The sequence below is a fragment of the Chelonia mydas genome, chromosome 4, assembly GCF_015237465.2.
Source record: "Chelonia mydas isolate rCheMyd1 chromosome 4, rCheMyd1.pri.v2, whole genome shotgun sequence".
NCBI lineage: Eukaryota > Metazoa > Chordata > Testudines > Cheloniidae > Chelonia > Chelonia mydas.
The window spans coordinates 82,637,019-82,652,561 of record NC_057852.1 but is presented as its reverse complement, the minus strand read 5'-3'; the positions used below and the strand labels follow the sequence as shown (position 1 = coordinate 82,652,561).

Here is a 15,543-nt window from a genome sequence, read left to right as displayed (position 1 = left end):
CTCATGAAAGCTTATGCTCAGATAAATTTGTTAGTCTTTAAGGTGCCACAAGTACTCCTTTTCTTTTTACAAAGGGCCTAGCCACTGAAGTGTCTTCTGCGCACTTTGATTAATTTCAACACTTAGGTGGCAGTGCTTTATAATCCCAAACTAATTAGTCATCACAACAGCCCTGTAGGGTAGACATTATTATCTTCATTTTGCATGTGAAGAAACAATAATATAAATGTTGAGTGATTTGACTAAGTCCCCAAAGCCTTCGTTTAAGAAGAAAGAGAGGAATGCAAAGATGACATGGTGCCTGGTCCCTATGCAGAAGTACAAGGGGAGAAGGCACCTTGCACTTTCTCCGGTACAACTATTGTAAGTGGAGCTAGACACAACAGAGTCTATAGAGTACTGGTATAAAGGAACATGTTAATGTGTGTCTACTTCATACCTGTGTAACAGGATAGGTATTAACTAATAAAAGGGTTACCATGGTAAAACCTATTCATTTAATAGAAGATTGAAAAGGAGCATAATTAAACTATGTCAGTTTATTTTAGAATAGGATATTCTATTCCACATGCTTATTTCTAAAAATATTTCAAGATTTTAAACCTAATGGGGAAAACAGTTAAAAAGATCAATTCTTGGCTAATTGTGTTCCTGTTTGATGACTGCATAGCCCACAAATGAAAAATTTAAAGGTGTCCACATATGGAATAAACTATCACAAAATTTACTTTGAGAATATTTCATGTTTTCACTGAATTCACTCCCATCAAACAGATTGGATTCATATGTGGTTTAAGACTGTGGTGAACAATTTTCCTTTTGATCTAGCTTTATTTGCTAAGAGCCCAGTTCTGCCACCTTTACTTGTGTTGGTAGCACTTTTGTAGGAAGTTCCATTCAGTGAGAGTTACAGAACTGACCCTTAATTTTTAAAGGGGCATCTTTTAAAATAAAACATTATTTTAAAGTGAATTTACCACCTGCCTGAATTTACTGAGTTAACCGCCTTAGAAACTGAATCCCTCAGTCCATTGAACAAGTACACCACAGAGAGTGAGACTGCAGGCTTCCCTGTGTACACCATGTGTGCGCTAACCTGGACAAGGGTGTGTCTACATTGGAGCTGGATGGGGTAAATTCCAGCTTGATGAGACATAATCATGCTAGCTGTGATGAACCTAGCATGCTAAAAAAGAGAAGTGTAGCAGTGCTGAAAGGAGGGACTAGCCATTCTGAACACATACCTATGGTCTCAGACGAGATCGTACTTGGGGTAGCTAGCCCCTCACACTGCTTGAGCCACTGCAGCTGTACTTGACTGGAGTGAGGAAGGGGTGATGCACCCAAGATCAGATACTTCATCTGACTTGAGATGTAGACACATTTGATTCAGGAAGGAACGTTGGTGCAGTCTTTATTGATCTGAGGGCAGTCTTCGACACTGTGGGACGTGCCGGGCTGACTGCCAAGCTGCTGCAAGTTATTCCTTGTAGGCTAACAGTGTGGTTCACGCAAGAAAGTATTAGCAAGTGAAGCTTCATTCTGTAAGTTGGAGAGAATACCAGTCACCTTAAGTGTCCCCACAATGGCCTTCTATGGGGTCAGTTTTGGCTCTTGTTTTTTCAAAATATGCACATATGACCTTCCTGAAATGCAAGGAAATAAATACGTGCATTCTGATAACATCTGTATTGCTGACACTGGAAACAACTTCCAGAGGATTGAAAGGAATCTCAGCCAAGACATGGATACTTTGACCACTTACTTCCAGCAATGGAGACTAATTTACAGTGAAACCAAGACAGTGGCAACTAGTTTCCATCTAAACAATTGTCTTGCCAATCCACTCATCTTGATCCATGTCCAAGGACAGTTACTGCCACTCCATCCAATTGCCACATACTTGGGAGTAAGACTTGAACATAGCCTGACATACCAGGCTCACCAGGTACATACTGCCTTGAAAAACTATTGGGAACCTCTTGGGGAGCAGACCCTTCATGCATCTATATTGGCCCTGGTGTTTGCTCCAGCTGAATCCTGTTCTGCAGTCTTGGTTGCAGCCACCACAATAAGTTTATCAATATGGAGCTGAATTTGGCCGCTCATATTATTAGTGACAGTTTGAAGAATACCCCAGCCTCCACTCTGTACGTGCTAGTGCACACAGCTCCGCCAGAGATTCCATTACTGTTAAGTCTGCTTGGAGAGCTGCAAGAGACGAAACCGACCAATTACCTCTCAGGTTGACTGATGCCCCATTCTCAGACAGGGAACAACATACTGCACCAACTCAAAATAAACTTTATATCTGCTTTACGGAAGAGAAAACTGAGATGGAGAGCTCGATAAATAACTTGCCTGAGGCCAGCGAGGGAGTTAGTATCAGGTTTAGAACTCAGGACAGGCATTCCTGACTTATTCAGACCATAATTCCTTTTGTAAGCACGGGACTGTAACTACTTGTCAGAAAGAAAGCTTTAGTACTAATATTCTGCAAAATGGAAAAAAAAAATCACAAGGACAACACCATCAAAGAAAATGTTGTTTAAATATGAATTTCCTTCAAAGTGACTTTATACTGATATAACTTATTGGTAATGGCAAACATAAAATATTAATTAATGATCCACAATATTGCTGTTACGAGATTTTCTCTGTTCACAAATCAACTGCAATATTTTTTCCTTTGGGTATTAGTGTGTCAATTAATATGCACCATGAATTATAAAAACTGGGTTTGTAAAACATTTCATTTCAGTAGCGAGAGCTTTAGCAACAGCATGGCAGGAGTGTTGTCTCAACAGCCTGAAGCAATCTCTGTGGAATTCTTTCCATAGGGCTGCACCAGTCCATACATAAGAGACAGTATCAGGACAAACGTCTTTGGGTATCAGTATTAAGGGCAAGATTGTAGTTTTAAGACACAGCCATATCTAATTATATTGGATTACTGAAAATCTGCATAAATTTGCATGGTACGGGATTACAAGAAACCCATAGTATTATACATTTGCACATCTTTACTGGGACAAATGGTAGGCCTGTTCTTCTGTATCATCTTCATTTGAGGAGAGGATTCTTCCTTTCTTTTTTCTGCACTCCAAACTCCTTCTGCCTCAGCACAGTCATGCCCCACCATCTCTCTCTTGTCTTCGTCCATGAAGTCTGGATGCTGCTTCTCCTCCCAGCCCTGCCTCAGCTCTCCACTCCAGCCAGCTTTCTCACAGCCATCATTTCTCACCTTCTACCCACCCTGGCTCATCCCAGTCTGGATTCCTCTCCCAACTCTATCTTCCCTTCTCTGTCCAGATCCCTGCAACAAACTTTGCCTCCTCACCCAGCCTGAATCAAAGCAAAGGGTAATTTCAGTTATGTCAATGGGATCACTCAATGTGAGTCAAGACTGTAGGACTGAGCCTATGTGGCATTCAGATCCATTTCAGATTTTACTGCAGAATTTGTTTTTGAGACACTGACTTAATAAGTACTGTCGACGTAAAAAATAATACAGTAATTTTTTATTTGTAGGGCACCTCACGCCTGAAGGCCTGTTGTGTAAATAAAAGTAGGTAAATATAAAATGATGTTACAACTGCAATCAGAAAAGAACATATATGCTTTTATTTTACAACCATTGACCTTTATATGATCCCATTTAGGTGAAGAAATTCTTGAGTACATTCACGTAATGCAATATTGGTCTAAATGAACAATTCTACAGTGTTCATTATCTGTCTAATTTACATAGTAACAGCCCTATCTGAGGTGCCATAACACTACTAAATATAGTATAGAGACCAAACAAGACATTATAGCTTTGTTATGGGGGATGGTGCATTACATTGACCTCAGACCGTCTATGTGGCCTTTGGTGATTTAATGATTCATAATATAAAGCTCTGCCCAAAAAAAAAAAAAAGAAAAAAGGTGTGGGGAGAAAATTTCTTTAACATAATAATGAAAGATTAGTGGGAGCTTTGAAAATGCTGATTTTCAATTTAGATGTTCAAAACGAAGGTAGGAAAAATCAAATTTACATGTACATTAAATCCTTTTAGTTTAATCTTCATTTTAATGTACATATTACTTTTGTGGCCAGAATCTCTTGAACATACTAAAAATGAGGAATCTGTTCCATTAACAGTACAATTTTATACATTTTCCTACCAAAAAAGTGCTTTTTACTGTGCCACTCTTAAACTATGTAAAAATACTGTATCCATCTATAGTAACGCAAACATTTTCAAAGTTGGGTGTCTAAAGTTAAACATCTAAATCGACATTTAGGCACCTATATAAAACTGGCCTGATTTTCCAAAGTGCTAGGCAGCCACAACTCCCACTGAAGATAATAGGAGCTGCAGTGCTCAGATATTCTGAAAACTGCTGGGGGCTATTTAAGAGCTTTAAAGTGGATTTGGATGCCTAAGTTTAGGTATCTGTATTTGGAATATTTGGCCCCCGCTTTGAAAAATTTCACCTACATTTTCATTAACAGTGGTGAAGATATTTTACTTTTTATGGGAATTTATTTATGGATTGATTATTAATTGATTGAGTCCCAACAACAGAGTGATCCCTGCTACCCTCATCTCTGTCATTTCGACTCTTAGTTGGAGGATGCTGTTTAATGCCATAAGAAATATATTGCTTCCAAGGAGGCTAGGTTGCCTCTCTCACCACTCACTCCCCTAGTTCTTCCTTACCATATCTCTCCCTATCCCTTTATGGCTCCTCCTCCCTCCTCCAGAGACCTCCCATCTTCCCCATTCCCTGCTTGCTGTACCAGAAGTCCCAGGTGAAGAATGCTCCTTGCTACTCTGAGCATCTCTTGTTGGCTACATACTTAGGGCTTGCCTACATGGAGAGTTAGTGCACAACAAGCCAGGGTGTGAACCTACATCACACCAGCCTGCCACACACTGAGTCATTGTGTGGATCCTGGTACTGTGCACTAAAAGTTCCACAGTGCACTTTGTGCCTAGCAAGGTCTACACAGCCAGTTAATGAGTGGCACCCTGTAGATTCATACCCTGGCTTGTTGCACACTTTCTGTGTGGATAGGCCCTTAGTCTACTGCCATATGGCCTGATTCAAAGTCCGCAAAAGTCAGTGGGACTCTTTCCATTTACTTCAGTTGGACTTGGATTAGGACCATATTGCAGAACAGTAGGTGACGAGAGAGGTTGTTAAAGTATTCTGAATGAGGTAGGGAAGCGAAGCAAAACAGCTTGCTGGGTAGGCTGCTGTCTTCTGCATGTGACTCCATTGAGTAGGGAGCTGCAGGAATAGAGAAAGAAAGAATAAAATAAAATAAAATAAAATAAATAAACACCCTTACTCACTGGCCAACAAAATCTAATCAGCCTGGATTTAAATACAGTTTAATTACACTTAGATATATTTTTAATGGGGTGTATATATAGCTTCTCAACCTGATTATCATTGTGGGCCACATATGTGGCCCACAATGTGTTACATGGGCCACAGGTTGAGAACCACAGCGCTCCTCCCAAACCGCCCACAGTCCCCTATGCCCAGTACCCACCCCGCAAAGAGTGGGGCCAGGAACGGAGCCCTGGGTGTGGGCCAGGTGGCCAGACCACGGGACCCTGCTGTGTGGGGAGGAGCGGAGCGCCCAATGCGGGCTGGCAGCCAGGACCCAAGAAGGGGGGCCAGGAGCAAAGTCCCACCTAAAACCTGGGGCTGCTTCAACACCCCGGCAAACCCCTAGTTCCCACCACTCCCACCCCCTCACTGCCCAGTGCCCCTCACCCCCACCCCAAGCATGCCCACAGATCCACTCTCCTTCCCCCTGTGGCACTCACCAGCTCCCTGCTGGCAGGAGCACTGGTGCAGGCTGCAAGACGCTGTCTCCCCCTCGGCCAGCTCTGCCCCTTGTCAGACCAGAGAAGCAAATTTTGAATTTTTTTTAGCACACAGCTGGCCCGCAGCTGTGTGCTAATTGGGCCGCGGGTTGAGAACCGCTGATACAGATATTCATGTAATTGTAGGTTGTACGTTGGCTTGAGGGAATCACTATTTAATATGTATGTGTAAAAACTGTATATTATATTAAAGAATGTTAGAATGTCACTGTATCAGTTAATTAGTGTCAGTGGTGTTGGTTGTCAAAAAATGTCTAATTTTATGTCTTTCACTATATTTATGAAATTAATACTTCAGAAGTGTGGTAGTGTTTAGTAAAACAGTTGCCTGAAATGATGCAAATATAAAACTTTATTACTACAGAATGTTAAATATTTTTAAGAACTGTTTGGGACACTGATGTAAAAAAACCACCCTAAATTAAAACATAATCATTTTAAGTCTACTATATTGTAAACTATTCAATGAATTGAAATAACCTTAACTAAGAGAATATAAAACCAGGCTGAAATGGACACCGTCAAGGAGTTTAGATGCAACATTTATCTTTGGAAGAAAATAAATAGACTTTTCCCTCTATGAGTTAAAAAAATTATTCCATGAAAAGAGGGTTTTTTAAATTTACAAAATTCCTTTCCAGTGTGCAAACTGGGGACACAGCAACATTGTGCAAGTGCATGAGCACCAGAAAATAAATGGTCAGGCTCTGTATCAGGCTCTGCTGGGTACATTACAGGAATTATCACTTGAATCAGTTTGAGTAAAAGTAAAGTAATCCAACTCGTATCAACACAGTACCTTCTGCTTCCCACTTTCAATCCCCTCACTATATCACAGTCATTGAACCCACTGACTGCTCCTCTTCTACTCCTGTATCCCAAGGCCAGACTTTTTCCTCTTACTGTCTTATGTACTTCACCACTTTAGTTACTAGGGCCCAGACCCTCCAAAGGTATTTAGGCACCTAACTCCCATTCATTTCAAATGGGCCAAAGGCTTAGTGTTACAAGTCCCACTCAGTGTTATAAGGTCTAAATCTTATTTTCAAATGTGACTTAGGCACTTAAGGCTAGATCTACAAAGATACATAGGCAACTAACTACCTCTTTAGGCACCTATATACAACATGTAGGTGCCACTGATATTCTCAAAACCACTGCTCAGCTGCCACATAACCCTGTCGGCATTTGAATTCTACTAGGAGCCTGTGTTTCCCCTGGTAGACATGCCCAAAGCTACCTGGGCCCTTAGGCCCAGATTTTCAAAGATATTCTCTAAGTGTCAAGTGTTCATAATACAAAACTAACTACAGTCCAACACAGATTGACTGAGCCGTGGATAACCAAAACTTGGTTATGGTCGCTGTGGCACACAAGGGATTGTACTGTATTGTTTACTGCACTCTGAGTTCCTCAAATACAGTATTAAGCGCAGTGAAGAGCCACTGGCTAGCTTCCCGGAGGTTGGGGATTTGAAAACTGATGCAGATGATGCTGCCAAGTCTGCCTAGCACTGAGCAGCAGACTACTGTGAGGGATCACAGGCCTTAAAGTAGTGCTCAGGCCATAATTGCCACCCAATTCACCTGAGTAACTAGGGAAGGTCCAGGGAAGGGCCTGTCAAGGTTCCTTCCCCACTCTGAACTCTAGGGTACAGATGTGGGGACCTGCATGAAAGCCCCTCTAAGCTTATGCTTTTCAGCTTAGGTTAAAAACTTCCCCAAGGTACAAACTTTGCCTTGTCCTTGAACCCTAGGCTGCCACCACCAAGCGTGTTAAAGAACAGGGAAAGAGCCCACTTGGAGATGTCTTCCCACAAAATATCCCCCCAAGCCCAAGCCCTACACCCCTTTTCCTGGGGAAGGCTTGATAAAAATCCTTACCAATTTGTACAGGTGAACACAGACCCAAACCCTTAGATCTTAAGAACAATGAAAAAGCAATCAGGTTCTTCAAAGAAGAATTTTAATTAAAGAAAAGGTAAAAGAATCACCTCTGTAAAGTCAGGATGGTAAATACCTTACAGGGTAATCAGATTCAAAACATAGAGAATCCCTCTGTGCAAAACCCTAAGTTACAAAAAGACACAAGAACAGGAATATACATTCCACTCATCACAGCGTATTTTACCAGCCATTAAACAAAAGGAAATCTAACGCATTTCTAGCTAGATTACTTACTAACTTTACCGAAGTTCTGAGTCTGCATTCCTGATCTGTTCCCAGCAACAGCATCACACAAACCCTTTGTTTCCCCCACCCCTCCAGCTTTGAAAGTATCTTGTCTCCTCATTGGTCATTTTGGTCAGGTGCCAACGAAGTTATCTTAGCTTCTTAACCCTTTACAGGTGTAAGGGTTTTGCCTCTGGCCAGGAGGGATTTTATAGCACTGTATACAGAAAAGTGGTTACCCTTCCCTTTATATTTATGACAGGGCCCAACCCCTAAAGCTCCCAATTGGAAGAAATATCCAGCCCCTTGATTGGCTAAGGAGAGCTATATAAGCCAGGAAGTCACATCAGGATTCAGGAAGTTGTCTGAGCAACTAAAGGAATTTTTGGCTGGCTGCTACTATGGACCCTTCCTGCCAGTTCCCAATTCCTGCTTCCCTACCTGCTCCTGGTTCGTGTCTTCCCATCCCGGACTCCTGTCTACTCCCAGTTCCTGCTTTCCTGCTCTACTCCAGGCCCCTGCTCCTCTGCCTTATCCCTGACATTTTCTCTGGTTCTGACCTTCGGCTTGATACCTGCCACTGTCTTTGGTTTTGTCCCTCTACTCTGACCCCTAGGCCTGACAGCCCATGCTCCAGTCATTGCAACTACACATTGGTTTGCCAGCCCCAGAACACAATGAACAGTAAGATGGATGGCATTATAAAGAGCCAGTTGATCCATCAGAATTCCAGTTTGTTCACTATATAATCAATAGCTCATCTGTGGGCCCAGGTTTTAGCCTAAAGTAGGTTGGTGGGGAAGAGTGTTGCGTTCTTAAGTAGGTTCACATTTCCAAAGCACAGTGAAGCTGTTCCCCAACTGTTGGCTGGTACTTAAGGGTAATCGGTACCCTTGAAATGCAGTGAATAAAAGGTTGCCTGTCTTTCTCAAGGTCAGTTGGCATTTGAGTGGCAGATGCACTGTAGGCTTTCCAAACTTGCTGTTAAGAGAGACGAACAGCTGGCTTCTCAGGTTAGCTAGTTCTCCCAATTAATCAAATAGAGATTATCGAAATATTTTGGTTGTCCCAAGACATTTGGTTAATTGGAGTTCAACCAAAAAACAAAAAGTGAAATAATTGGGATATTGTACCTTTTATTGTAACCCTACCAAAGACATCTTTATTACAAAATGCAGGTATGTTTAGTGGGAATCCACCACAGGGTCTAATGTTTGAGTTGCTTCTAGTACTTGTCTTCAGGCTCAGAGTACACATGACATACTACCAAATAGTTGAGAGGGCTTTTGCATTTCCATGGTATTCATGGTGATATATGATTTGTTATTTTGAGAGTATCTCTTTGAAAAGTCTTTATAAGCCCAATAAAACAGTAACTACATCAAATAGTTGTGTTATTTCTATGTTGTGTAAAGTCCCTGGCTATAATTTCAACAAAAAGCTACATTATGAAAAATAAAATATTCCTACCTAAATAATGTCAGCTAACTGAGTGTGTTCAGTGCCAATCCTACAGATGTGTATTGGCTACGCAAAGCTTTGCTCATGCATGTGGGCTTCCCCAATCCAAATCACACCTTTCTCCTGCCATGACATAGTGGTGGCATCCATAGATAAGTGAAGGTGAGGGGGGTTGCTCCACTCTACTAGGTTTGTGGAGAGTCAGAGCCAGCAGCAGCTGGGACCTTCTGTCCTCCTCATCCTGGACCTGTAAGGAAGGGAAACCAAAGACAGACCACAATGAGGAACTGCTGAACTCTTCCTACTGTCCAAAGACAGGACCACTATGGAGCATCTTCTTTGTCCGGGGTGGGAGGAATAAAGTGATGATTAAGCTACTGATGTTAAATGGGGGAAGAGAGCAAGTTCAGAGTACAATTTGTGCCAACTACTGTAGCATCCCCTCTTTTTCTGCTTCTCCTTTGAGGGCATAAGTGGGATTTAAGTGGTACATAGGCCCTGCACAGGAGTGAATTTCACTCTTTATCATATCACTTCATATATAACTAACTGAGAATTTGCTGGAAATTGTGCCTGACCCCATTACTGAAAAGGTATATTAGCCCTTTGCCATGGAGGCTCACAATTTTACAGATGGTTATGGATCCTTGATTACTCCTGAAGGCCCAGACAGTTTTGATGTGCAGAAGTTCCTTTTATCATCTGCACTTTGTGTGACAATTGCCACCTTTTCTCTCTGCTACAGACCTTGTCACAATTATTCGTGTCTTTGTCATCTTTAAATTGGATGTAATTCAAAGAGTTGATTTTCATCTTTAAATCTTCATGTAGTTTAGGTCCCTCTAGTCTACGTGACTGCGACTCTCCCCAGATACAATCGCAATAGTTGAATGATCAGCTGAAATGCACGAGAGCAGTCCCTCAATGTAAATTTCTGGGGGATGGTGGCAAGGTTATTTCTGTACAGAACCCTTGACTTCAGTATTTACTTTCACTTCTGTAAGTGATCCATCAGAACTCTAATTTGTTAACTATAGAGTAAAAAGCTCATTTGTGTGCTTAGGCTTTTGCCTGAAGTAGGTTGTTGTGGAAAAGTGCTAGGACCTTAAAAAAGGTTTTTTGATTACTGTGTTTGGAGATATTATTTCTGAGTTTTTGCTCCTTTTTATGATGCGTCCTTTTATGTAGTCAGTTGCTTGGAGTATGATGTTGAAAATTTTATTAGCTGTCTCTTAGTTGCTGTAAATATGCCCAGAATTTTAGACAATGGGTGTATGTTTCTTTTTAAAAAAATAAATCTATCTAAAGAGCTAAGTATTATTAATACTAGACAGTGGAACTAGGTTTCAGAGCTAAAGCTTAATCCATTATGGGCACCTTTACAGAGGCTTGTCACATTCATTGATCAGGTATCAGAGGGTAGCCATGTTAGTCTGTATCCACAAAAACAACAAGGAGTCCAGACTCCTTGTTGTATTCATTGATCAGGTTTGTGATTAACACAGTGCATTTTGGAGCAAAGAATATTCTGGACTAGGTAAAGATCTTTTAAAGTAGTGTCCAAGTCTCTTCTCCCAGACTTCTCAATGTTGTGTCTCATAACCATGGGCCCACATGACTCAGTCTGATCTTTTCAGAGACACCCAAAGTGTTCTTCTCTTGTACAGACACCCTGTTTTGTTTTGGAATGAAACAATATTCTCACTATACACTGGTGCCTGTATTTTGAATGCTAGCCTCTCTGTCTTGCTAGTGGGTTCGTTAAATACCATCATAATATACCAATTTTCTCTTGGATAACATGTTAAGAAGTCACCCTGCAAGGATACATCCTTAAGTATGGTGCAGTCAAATATAATTATAATTGTTTGTATAGACATTTTTAAGACCAAAAAATCAAAGAGGAGACAAAACATAAAAATGAAAATAGAATATTGAGTAACCATCTTGCAAAAATTACCTAGTCAGTATGGTTCATTATCTTGGAAACCTATTACAGAAGATCGTAAAAATTATACACATAATAAAACTTACAAACACCAATGACTAGAGATCTGGGCTTATCCTTTTTCTTATAAATATCACCACTCAATGTGTCAGAGCGACCTTGTGTCTCCTTTATTCTCTATTTTAACTCCCTATGAACCACACAGCATAGTGTGGAGATGAGATAGGATAGGGTGTTCTATGAGGAGTAGTAGTGATACTCACCTAAATCTCAATCCTTCTAAATTCTGAATTTCTGGACATATGCACACCTTTATAGGTTCTCCTAAGAGAAGTTCACTGGCCCACCTTTGGATGGTCATCGTCTAATCAACCAGCTAGTAAATGTCTCTAGATCTTGGGAGTCTGAAACAAAGCCTACAAGGCTAACCTACTACCTTGACCAGTTATTATCTGACCCATGAAAACCAGCTATGACAAAGTTCCTCCTCTGCCTTGGTGGGTCCTGCGCTTTTTGGCAGATTTGCTCGCCTCAGAGGTTCATGGCAGCCCTCAGTTTGGCTGCTTCTGCTAGAGGTTCAAACCTGCCGTTCACTCAGGTAACCTCATCACTGGCCAGCATGGGGGAAATGGAGAACAATCTCCACAGTCTCTGTTGACCCACCTAGTGGGTTGGGGACAGGCCAGATCCCTTTTCCTAATTAGACCTTCCCTTCTGGTGTTTCTCACAGATAAGGTCAACTCCTCCTGTGTCTGTTCAGGAGTTGGAGGAATAGGGGGAATCCAGGCCCACTCTCTACACGGGGTTCCAGTCTAGGGCCCTGTGGATTGTAGCTGTCTACAATGTCCCCTGTATCAGCTGCGTGACAGCCACAACTCCCTGGGATACTTCCCTATGGCCTTCCCCCAGCACCTTCTTTATCCTCTCTGCAGGATCTTCCTCCTGATCACGCTTATACTCTTCAATCCTCCAGCAGCACCCCCCCCTCCCCCCACTGATGGGTGGTCCTTTTTAAACCAGGTGTCCTGATTAGCCTGCCTGCCATAATTGATTCTAGTAAGTTCTTAACTGGCTCCAGGTATCTTAATTAGCTTGCTTGTCTTAATTGGTTCTAGCAGGTTCCTGATTGCTCTAGGGCAACCCTTGCTCTGGTCACTCAGGGAACAGAAAACTATTCATCCAGTGGCCAGTATATTTGCCTTCTATCAGACTCTTGTACCCTGCCCACTTCCCGGATCCCAATAGGACCAGACTCCTGTACCCCACTGGTCTAGGTCTGTCACACAGCCAACAAGATATATAATAGTCAGCTTCAAAATACTGGGCTATAATAAGACTTGGAAAGATTAGATAATTATTGGTAATTGCTGATAATCTTTGATTACATTGTACACACACAGACTGCCTATCTGAAAATTTGATTTATTGATGGATATATTTTTCCATCAAAGTAAGATAAATGCTGCTTATTAACTTAGAGTTTGATTTTAAGAATATTTACTTAATACGCTTTAATATGTGAGGTTGACAGTGTGTGTTTTAACAGTTTCTAAGTTTTAGCTTTTTGAATCTCAGTGTCTGCTGCTATTAAATAATTTTTGTCTGACTCCCTCCATAAGTTCTTGTAACTGTGAAAATTTTGATTGATAAAAATAAAATATGCTTAAGACCCTCAATTTTGCCCAACTGTGAACATTTAAATTGATAAAAATCAGAACAAAATGCTTAAAACTAAACCGATATTATTCATCAAAACTATAAAAAAGTAAAAATCAAATTGTGCCAACTCTAGCTATTAGTGACCACACAAGCCACTCAAGTTGGAAAGGCCTGTGTAGAAACCAGAGCCCTCAAATTGAATTATAGTCTTGTAGTTCAAATGTGGTTGTATTTATTTCATAAAATATATAAATGTGACAATTTAATCCAATTGAGGAAGTAAGCCATTTATGTGAAGAAGAAACCACATGCTTAGTCTTGGAATAATATGAAATGAGGAATGAGACGATGAATTATCCAGATTGAGAAACCACTCCCATTTAATCAACCACTGAGGAGGCTTCACCTTTGTTTCACCAGAGGCTCATAGCTCCCTCCCAGTATTTCCATCTTCCTTCAGTGTCCACCTCTTCCTCTGGCAACATGAAGAAAGAAGGGTATGAATGATCACCATCTGTTGCAAAGTCTGAGGTGGGTTAATTTCTTATTGTTATCCAGTTAAATTGGCCTACCATGAGGGCAAGGCCTTCTGTACCAATTAAGCACCATATAGTTGCTGTTCTGGAGGATCTGCTGCAGAGTTGATCCATAACTCTTGATAGTGGGAGGGGATACAATTTAAAGGTTTGGGGGCACTTGAGCACCCCACACATTGCCTCTGGCCCCTTTCTTACTCCCCCTGCACCTCCCACACCTGCTCCAAGCCAGCGCCACCTTGCCCCCACTCCCTTCACAGCTCCTTCCCCACTCACTTCTCCTATTGCCTCCCTGCTGCAGGCATGGCATGAGCCAGAGCAAGCTACAGACACTGCAGGTAACTGTGGCTGCAGGTGAAGAAGGGATGAGACTCAGAAGGCTTCCCTGTGTCCCCTCTGGTGGAGCTGCACTGCCAGCCCCATCTCTCTTCCCTGCTCCAGGCACCTCCTAGCGGGGCTGTCAAGGTTCCTTCCCCACTCTGAACGCTAGGGTACAGATGTGGGGACCTGCATGAAAACCTCCTAAGCTTATCTTTACCAGCTTAGGTCAAAACTTCCCCAAGGTACAAAATATTCCACTCTTTGTCCCTGGATTGGCCGCTACCACCACCAAACAAATACTGGTTACTGGGGAAGAGCTGTTTGGAAATGTCTTTCCCCCCAAAATACTTCCCAAAACCTTGCACCCCACTTCCTGGGCAAGGTTTGGTAAAAAAGCCTCACCAATTTGCCTAGGTGACTACAGACCCAGACCCTTGGATCTTAAGTACAATGAACAATCCTCCCAACACTTGCACCCCCCCTTTCCTGGGAAATGTTGGAAAAAAAGCCTCACCAATTTGCATAGGTGACCACAGACCCAAACCCTTGGATCTGAGAACAATGAAAAAGCATTCAGTTTTCTTACAAGAAGACTTTTAATAGAAATAGAAGTAAATAGAAGTAAAGAAATCACCTCTGTAAAATCAGGATGGTAGATACCTTACAGGGTAATTAGATTCCAAACATAGAGAACCCCTCTAGGCAAAACCTTAAGTTACAAAAAGACACACAGACAGAAATAGTTATTCTATTCAGCATAATTCTTTTCTCAGCCATTTAAAGAAATCATAATCTAACACATACCTAGCTAGATTACTTACTAAAAGTTCTAAGACTCCATTCCTGGTCTATCCCGGGGAAGAAACAGCATATAGACAGACACACAGACCCTTTGTTTCTCTCCCTCCTCCCAGCTTTTGAAAGTATCTTGTCTCCTCATTGGTCATTTTGGTCAGGTGCCAGCGAGGTTACCTTTAGCTTCTTAACCCTTTACAGGTGAGAGGAGTTTTTCCTCTGGCCAGGAGGGATTTTAAAGGGGTTTACCCTTCCCTTTATATTTATGACAGGGCTCAGCACGAATGCTAGGTGTCGGTGCCTTTCCCAACCACATCCCTCTCAGCCGTGCTCAGCCCAACTCCCACCTTGGCAGAAATCTGGAGGGGCACATGGCCTCACGTGACCCCGTTGCCTCTGGTCTGCTGACACATCACCCTGTATCTGCTGAACTCCAATGCTCCTACACCCTGTGTAGTCTATTATAGAAGCCTACATTTTGAGAAACCTGAGGTGAACTACAGGAGGGGCTACAGTTCCATTTTTATACAGATGCAGTAACCCCGATACCTTAAGTGTGTGACAGAAAGGGGCTGTAGATGCTATTCCAGTTGGACCCTGGGAATCCTTCCATTGACTTCAACTGGCTTTGGATCAAGGCCATAGATTGTAAAGTGATTGAAAATCCTTAGGGATGAAAGGTGCTATACAATGCTACTTTGCACTTCTACTCGATCCTCCACCTGAGAATCTCAGGGTACTTTATAAATTTAGTCTCACAA

At 41.9% G+C, this 15,543-nt stretch overlaps 1 long non-coding RNA gene across 2 annotated transcripts; it reads right to left on the bottom strand.

The window, feature by feature from the left end:
• Positions 1-3,295: 3,295 nt before the first annotated feature.
• LOC122465740 lies at positions 3,296-14,889 on the bottom strand. Of its 2 annotated transcripts, XR_006290768.1 has the most exons (4): positions 14,809-14,878; positions 13,537-13,605; positions 9,640-9,770; positions 3,296-5,283 (listed from the first exon to the last, which is right to left on the bottom strand). It is a non-coding gene; the product is annotated as an uncharacterized LOC122465740 (long non-coding RNA). The 2 variants fall into 2 exon arrangements; XR_006290767.1 differs by lacking the exon at positions 13,537-13,605 and having other exon boundaries at positions 3,298-5,283; positions 14,809-14,889.
• Between the last annotated feature and the right edge of the window lie 654 nt (positions 14,890-15,543).